This window comes from Halyomorpha halys, unplaced genomic scaffold (genome assembly GCF_000696795.3).
Source record: "Halyomorpha halys isolate HHAL.00 unplaced genomic scaffold, Hhal_1.1 Scaffold119.1, whole genome shotgun sequence".
Classification (NCBI taxonomy): domain Eukaryota; kingdom Metazoa; phylum Arthropoda; class Insecta; order Hemiptera; family Pentatomidae; genus Halyomorpha; species Halyomorpha halys.
This window is the reverse complement of record NW_027106557.1, coordinates 223348-232307: the sequence shown is the minus strand read 5'-3', so window position 1 is coordinate 232307 and position 8960 is coordinate 223348. Positions and strand designations below refer to the sequence as shown.

The 8960-nt window shown below is 32.7% G+C and overlaps 1 protein-coding gene across 6 annotated transcripts in view; it reads left to right on the top strand.

The window, feature by feature from the left end:
* Positions 1-8960, top strand: part of ASPP (Ankyrin-repeat, SH3-domain, and Proline-rich-region containing Protein) — a 605823-nt gene that overhangs the window by 483385 nt on the left and 113478 nt on the right. The window lies entirely within an intron of this gene.

The window sequence follows — 8960 nt, the reverse complement described above, 5'->3', positions numbered from 1 at the left end:
TATGTTACTCTAAATGTTGTTGTTATCTCTTCTGTTCTATAGCCCTGATGAAGACCTGAAACTCAGGTCGAAACGTCGGCATAAAATAAATAAATATTGTTTTGTTTATTTATGTTGTTCTTTGCTGACCGCACCCCCCGATAAACTTCTTCAAGAAGAAATAATAAAATTAAAATTAAAAAAAAAATTGAAGTAACTTACGAAATGAATAATAATGATACGAATTTACAATAAATAAATTAATAATAATAATAATAAGATAATGAATTATTAATAAGTATGGAGTGAACATGATTAAAAATAAGAATACAATATTAATTTTAAGGAAAAACTAAATATATAGTAATTATAACAATTAACTATATAGAACATGTAACATGATATCTAATATTATTTAGAGAGCTACCAATGGCTAGTTTATCTACACGCCTGTATTTTTGCATAATAACATACATCAAATTTACTAAATGTTTAATTATGTGCAGTTGTAAATTCCAATAAAGATAATAAGAAAAAAGATAAAATCTAATAATATAAAGAAAAATAATTAAAACTAAAGGATACATTAAAGTAAAATGATATAAGGATATGATATAAATAAGGCCTATGTATATCTTTAGATATAATGTATACGATTAAACACACACCCACATATATTTGGCTAATTTCAATGGTAAAATAATGATTCAAGGTCATTACTATTTTCCAAGGTTACAGGAATAATCCTGTTTGAGTTGGTTTTATAATACTTGGATGGTTGTAGAGAGGTGATCTGGCTAGCGAACAACAAGCATATCAGAAATATAACTACTTACTATACTTTAGTTACTAACAAATAGTTGTTTCTGCTATTTTTGTAGCTTTCATGATCACCACCTCAGCATATTTCTACAATATGTTACGTATGGTCAACTATCAATTTTATAATATTTTTCTATGTATTGTGTGATGCCAAAATAACATTTCATGAGACGTCATTTAGATCATAAAACAACACGCCAACGACTGCTGTGACCTCGTGTTTTGAGGCGAGGCCAATATTTGTGAAACGCAGGATGTCATAACATCTAGTATCGTATCTGTTAAGCAATCAGCATTTTTTCTCATAACTCGTATTTTCACAAAAGAGAGTCGAGAATAACATTCGCCTTGTTAGATTCATAAAAAAAATTGAAAATTCGTTACACATTTATTTACTTTACATGTGGCTCTCACACGATGAATATTACTACCTGTATTACTGAACTTATCTAATATTACTGACAGTATTATTGAACTTATGTAATATTACTGGCAGTATTACTAAGTGCGTAAGGTTGATAAGTACTGATGGAGTGAAGTACTGTGTTAGCTGTTCTTCAGTATTTTTCCGTTAAATATTGAACGTGTAAGTTGCGCTTAATTTAGTATAAAAAGGTTTTATCCTGAGTGTAAATTATTTGTTTTGAAGGTGTAAGGTAACTACCTCTTAACGAGAAGTAGTTGTTGGGAGGGGCCCCGTGGCATCCATCACTGCTTGGCCAGGCCCCCAAAGCTCAGAACATTTTAGTTAATAAATTGAAATTAGTGTTTAGTAAATCGATATAACACAAATATATTTGAAAATTACAATCGATGTTCAACGCAGCTTATTTCCTGGCGCACAATTCGGGAAATCCAAGTCCAAAGTTCATCATGTACCATTAAGTCAACTGACCATATCAATAAATGTTTAAATCAAAGTCCATGAGGATATATTATCTTGCTAACCGGTTTCGAAAATGTGCAAGTCAAAATTATTATTATTTTTTTTTTTAAATAATTTATATTGTTATTTACAACTGTATACATATATATACATCAAGTAAATTTGCTGTAAGTGATATAATGACATGATACATGTGAAGAATCTACCCTTTGATAGAACTCCAAAAACATTTCTAGAGGAGAAGATCTCGAGGCCATCTTCTCAAATAATATGAAGAAATTTTATTTTGGTTAAATAAAATAACACATAAGAGTAGTGAAGGAGTGCATACAATAATGTTCATCATTTTTTAACAATGTAATGATGGAGATAGTGATATTTAACTCTTTAAATTAGAAATTCATTTACTGATATCACTGAACATTACTTGCAGTATTACTGAACTTTAAATTAGAAATTCATTTAACTCGTATTAATTTATCTTAAATGTGTTAGTGTGCTAAACAGTAAACATTAATTTTGTGTGAATCTTCTCCCCTGCTTACTAAATGTGCTGAATTATAGTTAACAACTTTTCTGAGTTCTTTTTGTTTTTCATCAATTGTCTAGAAAGAAAAATTATTTTCAAATAAAATTCAATGTGGTGACATTGATATGGAATGATCAACAGAACACGAGATGAAAACCTCGTAATAACCTTTTCATCTCCCTAGCGTGCTGAATTCGAGTTCACTACCGCCCATATTTAGTATAATATCAAACTGGTTTCTCGGCTTTAACAAAATTAGCACGTATCACATGCATACCGTTATTGGACTTCTCTGAGTAGTTCTGGTTCTTGTGGATTTTTTGAAAATCCTTTTGTTCATAACCAAAGGTTAGTTGTTAGTGAAACATTTGTTCGAAGAAGTAGTCCTGGAGGCTGTACAAAATTACATACGGATGACTTCTTGATCTTGTGCCTCCTACCTGATGTCAGCTACTGTCAACCAACCACCACACACAAACAGTATTTTCATTTATATTGATAGATGGTTGACTCAGTATTGCCACATAACTCCCTTAAATGTCCAAACATTTTGACAACCTCTTAGTATTCAAACAAGGCAGTTACGCTATCGTATGATAGAAACGGCCAATCAGGAAGCTGTCCAATGGCTATTTGGATGTTGGATTGGCCAATCACTCTCCGATGCTCCTGAGGCCATCTTGTGGTCGAGGGGCAAGTTCAGGTAAGCTATGACATCCTTAAGCTCTAATCAAGGACTCTTCTAATTAAAGGAGGTGTTTAAATTATTTAGCTTGTAATTTAAAAGGTCGATTGTTGATGGTAAAGGAACACTAATCGACTTTATACAACAAACTCATTTGTAAGGAACAGTGTAAATTATCATACTGCATTCAAATATTACCAAATTTTTTTTTTTTCTTCTGATCCCTCTAAAACAGAAAAACAAGATATTAGTAAATAAATATAAATTTAGATTTATATCGATATTATTTTCTTTCTATTGCAACATTTACTATTTGTATAAAATGGGTCATTAAACTATCACAATTGTTCAATATATTGTAAAAATAAAATAAGCAATGGAGATATAATTCTGAAAAAAAAACATTATGTGTGTCTAACGTGAAAACTAAATATTTTTTTTAATTATTGTATGAAATGCTATGATAGTGAGGAAGGAAAAAGATATTACGTAAAAAAAAAAAAATAAATAAATAGGAAGATTATGTAAATAGGCATAGAGCATACAGTAAGAGTATATACAGAAGATAATATAATAAGACATAGATAGGAAGATAAATAATAATATCTATGTAATAAATAGATAGAAGAAAAAAGATAAATAAATAGGAAGATAATGTAATAAGACATAGAGCATAAAGCGTGAGTATATACATACGATAATGTAATAAGACATAGAGCATATAGCACGAGTATAAACAGAAGATAATGTAATAAGACATATCGTGCTATATGCTATATCTTATTACATTATCTTCTGTATATACTGTTACTGTATGCTCTATGCCTTTTTACATAATCTTCCTATTTATTTATCTATTTTTGTTTTTACGTGATATCCTTTTCCTTACTCACTATCGCATTTCATGCTGCAATTAAAAAAATATTTACATATCTAAATCTTAAGTTTTCACGTTGGACACACATAATGTTTTTTTTTCAGAATTATATCTCCATTGCTTATTTTATTTTTACAATATATTGAACTATTGTGTTAGTTCAATGACCCATTTTATACAAATAGTAAATGTTGCAATAGAAAGAAAATAATAGTCGACATAAATCTAAATTTAAAGGAATAAAAGAAAAAAGTAAAGATATTTCTGACTCGGTGCCAAAGAATTCAGGAGTTGGAGACAAAGGGAACGCTATGCCGCTCCCAGCCCAGTTCCTCATCCTTCTTGTATTTACAGCAAAAATATATCCATTTATTATTATTTTATCCATACTTTTTGAATGTTGGCAGTTAAAGAAGTTGTCTGTAGTTTTACTTGTTGTTTTTTTCCGAGAAAAACATTCAAAATATATTATATTATATTATAGGTATATTAGATTTTCTTTTTTTGTACAATTACAAGGTCAAACAAAGTCTCTAATTTCCTATTGCCTCGATTCAAATTTTTCTTTTTCCCGCCAATTCAGATTTCCATAGAGGCTCGTCAGCTATTAATATCTTTACCTAGCAATCTTAGACCTACACATTAGGTATTTTTTATTTATTTATTTCAGGTTTAGCATCTTTTTTTCGATAAATTAGAGCAAGAATGACGGGTTATTCTACAGGTTAGCAACCTATTCTAGCCAGAGTTGGAAGGTCGAGATGTATAATATGTACATACAATTCTGCTTATGTATGTAAGTTAACAAACTACAATTCAATCCGCCGAGGGTGGGCGGGGCTCAAGTCGCGGAGCATTAAGTTGGTGAACTTTTTTAATCAAGAATCAGCTGTTTAGATTAAATTAAAGAAACCGCGCTAAGTTGGCATCAAGAACCTATGGAGAGCCCACCAGGGGGGGGGGGGGGCTAACATAGCGCATCCTTCCAACATAAGTTTACTAAGTTTGCTTCTTTCTCTTTGGTGCAAGGATGGGGTCAGTAAGGATCTGATCGATTCATTTTATCATAATGTCTTCTGGGACTAGCCTGTTACAGCCACGCTCCGTTGTTGATAATAAATCTATTATCTACAGATGTTTATATCGATCGATACACATTAATCAGGAAAGGTCGATGATAGATAATGACTTATCATAGGTTCTCAATGCTTACTTAAGTCTTTCAGTGTATTTTGTTTATTTATTTTTTTTTATATGTAGTCGGTTAATGAATAGTTCTGAATAGTAGTTCAATGCCTTTCAAATCGGCATAATTGCACTTCTGGCAAACATTTGTATTCATCAAGTGTGAAATTATTCATTGATTATAAGTGTTTAATTTTGATAATCTAGGGATTATCGAATATCATGGAAAGTCTTTAGAGATATTGAAAAAATGTAAATTTTGTAGAACGGATAAACGTAATATGATATAATAATAATATAGAAATATGAAATGTGCATTTCTTCTTTCTTTCCTTTGTTCTTTTGCACTTATGGTTCGCTGGATTGCCCTTTGGAAATGGCAGCTTCTTGATGTAATAATAATTTTGAATTTTTTTTATTCTCCGAACCGAGTGGTTCCTTAACTTTCCTTGGCGGTGGAACCTTTTAGGTAGAAGTAGGAAAATTATAGGACCCCTATATTATCATTTGATACAAATTGAGTGCCCAATACCGTCTTTTCAGCTATGAAAAAGTAAGAAAGGTTGAAAACGGGGTATAATTTTACTAGTCAAAATTGATGATTCTGCCAGGTGAAGTTAGGGGGAATTCAAAATGGCAGCCGTTGAAAAAGTAATTAATTTTTTATTCGGTGCTCTACATCTTTAAAACTAACTAACACAAAAATACCTAATTGAGCATAATTCGAAGAAGAGTATATTTTTTCTTAGAAGATGAGTCGAAAAACTATTTGAGAGCCTCTTTTTCTCAATCGTTAATGAATTTGAGGAGGGGGGGGCTGGAGAAATGTGAACTTTTGGGAAAGGGTAGTAGTTTGTGTCATTCCTATCGTGACGTGGCTTACTAGATTTGTTGAGTTATAAATAATTTAGTTAATCAGTCTAGACTGCGCCTGTACATGTACAGACTACCATCTTTATGGCCGTCCAGTCGGTGGGTTTGTACAGTACTGGAGGCAATCAAAAAACTTGATATGCCTCGTCTGTCATAGTTGGTCGAGTGTATGTGGTTCGTCTTTGTTATGTTGTCCGTCAATGTCTCACTACATGTCTGATTATACTGCTCTGAAACTGTTGGAGCTTCTTGGCTGTTGTTGGTGCTATATTGATCAGGATATAGTACTCCGAAGGGCATGGCTGGACACAGCACACTTTTGTAGTTCGGAGAGAGATTAGGAGAAGTTAACAGGTGATCAAGCCTGCAAGACTTCCTGGTCCTGGATTTTCTAGGTGCAGTGGCGAGCTAGTGTCAGGTGTCTATCAAGATTGACCCCTAGATGTACTCTGTTCCCTGTTCTATTATGCTATTCTCTTATCCTGTGATGAATAACTAAAATCCATAATCTCCAGTTGTCCGTAAACCTTACATGCAGGTAGAGAACGATTGTTCTGGAAGGTGAAAGTAATAAAGTCGATCTTCTTGGCATTAACTGTTATATCCAGCCCTTCCAGTTTCTTCGGTGTTTTCGTACAAGCTTTCTCCGCCTGCCATAGAGCTCTGCATTCATTGAGCTACTGTAAATGACTATATCGTCGGTTACAGTAGCCTTGACATACTTGGCTCCAACAGTTTCAGCAGTATATACTGAGAAAAGTATTGTAAATAGCACAGACCCCTGGGGTACTCCACAGGTGAGTGGGACCTCTTCGGATACCACTTCGCCGACTCGAACCCTTATCAGCGTTGCTGCAGGAATGATCTCAACAGAGTCTATAGGTGTTATGGCAAGAGTGAATTTGCTAAAATATGGTTCCTAATAGAGTTGTTAATGTTTATAGTTCCCGAGAAACAGTTTTATAAGAAGTAATATTTCATAAAGATAAATTATTTGTTAGTGACTTTATTTCAGTAAAATTATATCTGAGGAACCATTTGACATACTGAAGTCTCCCATCACTCAATTTAAAGCTGATTAAATGTACTATTAAGTAGTTCATCATGTCTTTCATCATATGATTTGTAGTTTTCATGATTTTTGCCAAAATAAATTCACAAAATATTGATTTCTAGTTGATCGTATAAAGCTTTTGGTTTATGAATAACTATATCAGAGGAACCATTAGAGGTGCAGATGTCTGCCAGCACTCATAATATGTAATCTAAAATAGCTTATGAAGTTGATCTTGGTTGGAGTAGCAATTTACTATATACTCTTGGAGTAGAAATTTACTGTATACCCTTGGAGTAGCAATTTACTATATACCCTTCTATAAATGTTGTTCTTTTCTATTTCGATATGAATCTTCCAATGAAAAATTCAATTTTTATTGTTTTCTAACAGTCCTTATTTTTTATTCTCCCTAACTATAGTTAGCAGACTCATCAATTTTGACTTGTAATTATACATAGTTTTAATTAAAGTAATAAAAAATTGGGGTGAAATAAAATATTTTTTTCTTCCAAGATCTTGGATATGTCGAACCAACGGCGCGGGTTCAATAACGAGTGATAACACAAAGAGGTAGACCCCGTGAAACGAACCCAGTCGAGTTGTCAGTTCTTTAACATTACCTTTATAGTGGTAATAAGATTGAGTTTAGTCATGTACCTCTTTGTCCAACTGAATCTACAAAACTATCAAATTCGATGATGATGTGACTCCTTTCATTAAACATATTTATTTTATTTTCTTGTTTTGCCTAATATTTTTCCACATCGCCTTTCATTATTTTTATATTAAATTTGTATGTGGTTTTATCTACTTTTTTTCTCACAAATTTATCTGCTAACTCTAGGGGTAAAAGTAACAATAGCCAGCGTCCCAATTCCAGATCCTAACGAATACAAATTCGAAAAATGGTAGGTTTTCAGAAACTAGAATAGACATTTGTTGTATTTAAAAAAGAAACTATCGGTAGAGAGTTCTCTTCCTGATTGCGTTAGTTCATAAAAACTAGAAATTTCTAATAATGGAAGTTGACAACAATATTTTATATAATTATAAATATTATTAAATGGTAATTTTACCGATTACTGATTTGGTATTCATGTCTTCTTTTTTTTTTATTATTTATTTATTGTAATTTACAACTGTACAAAATAATACAACAGGTAAATATGTGGTATGTTTCATATACACTTGAAAATCTTGGGAAGGAACCACCCATTGGTGGTACCAGGTATTCATGTCAACCTGCAAGTTTCGTGGATCTTCTGATCCTGTCCTAACTTACTGTGAATTAGAACATACTTTAAATGTAATTTAATCAAATCAACAATTACCATTTTTACTTTTGGCTATTGAAGAGATTTGCTATTATTGTGGAAGTGGAAGGCTTTTAGTGAAGTAGACTGGAGGACCCAGCTGTTGGGGGCCACAGCTCACGAGCCCTTGATTTACGGCCCAATAATAAATTCTTCAAGAGCCCCCCCTCCCGGGATCTCTGCTGCCTTTTTGTATTCTTATCTCGCGCTTTGCCAACATGTGTCTTTGGATCATCTGAAACCAGCAAATGATAACTTTACCAGCGACAATAAAAGGCTGAGCGGTCGATCCCTGTACTACACTTTTTTGTGTTCTGCTCATACCTGGACAAATCTTATGTTAGGGGGTCTCTCTTATAGGTTATCAACATATTGTGAGGGTCGAGTTTTCATTACATGCATTCACCGTGAAGTAAAGGGCAATCTGCCAAGCATGAATCGAACCTCGGAAGGTTCGAGTTGCTAAGGTGACGATTCGACTCTCTTGCCATTGCACGTAGTAGCATTATGCCTATCGCACCGGGAACTACTTCCACCGACCCAGGTCAAATCAGAACCTGTAAAATAAGTTAAAAAGTAGTTTAATATTTGAAACATTAAATATATGTTCATTACATTGTAGGCATGTACCTTATGTTTACTATATAGTAGGCATGTACCTTATGTTTACTATATAGTAGGCATGTACCTATGTTTACTATATAGTAGGCATGTATCTTATGTTTACTATATAGTAGGCATGTACCTATGTTTA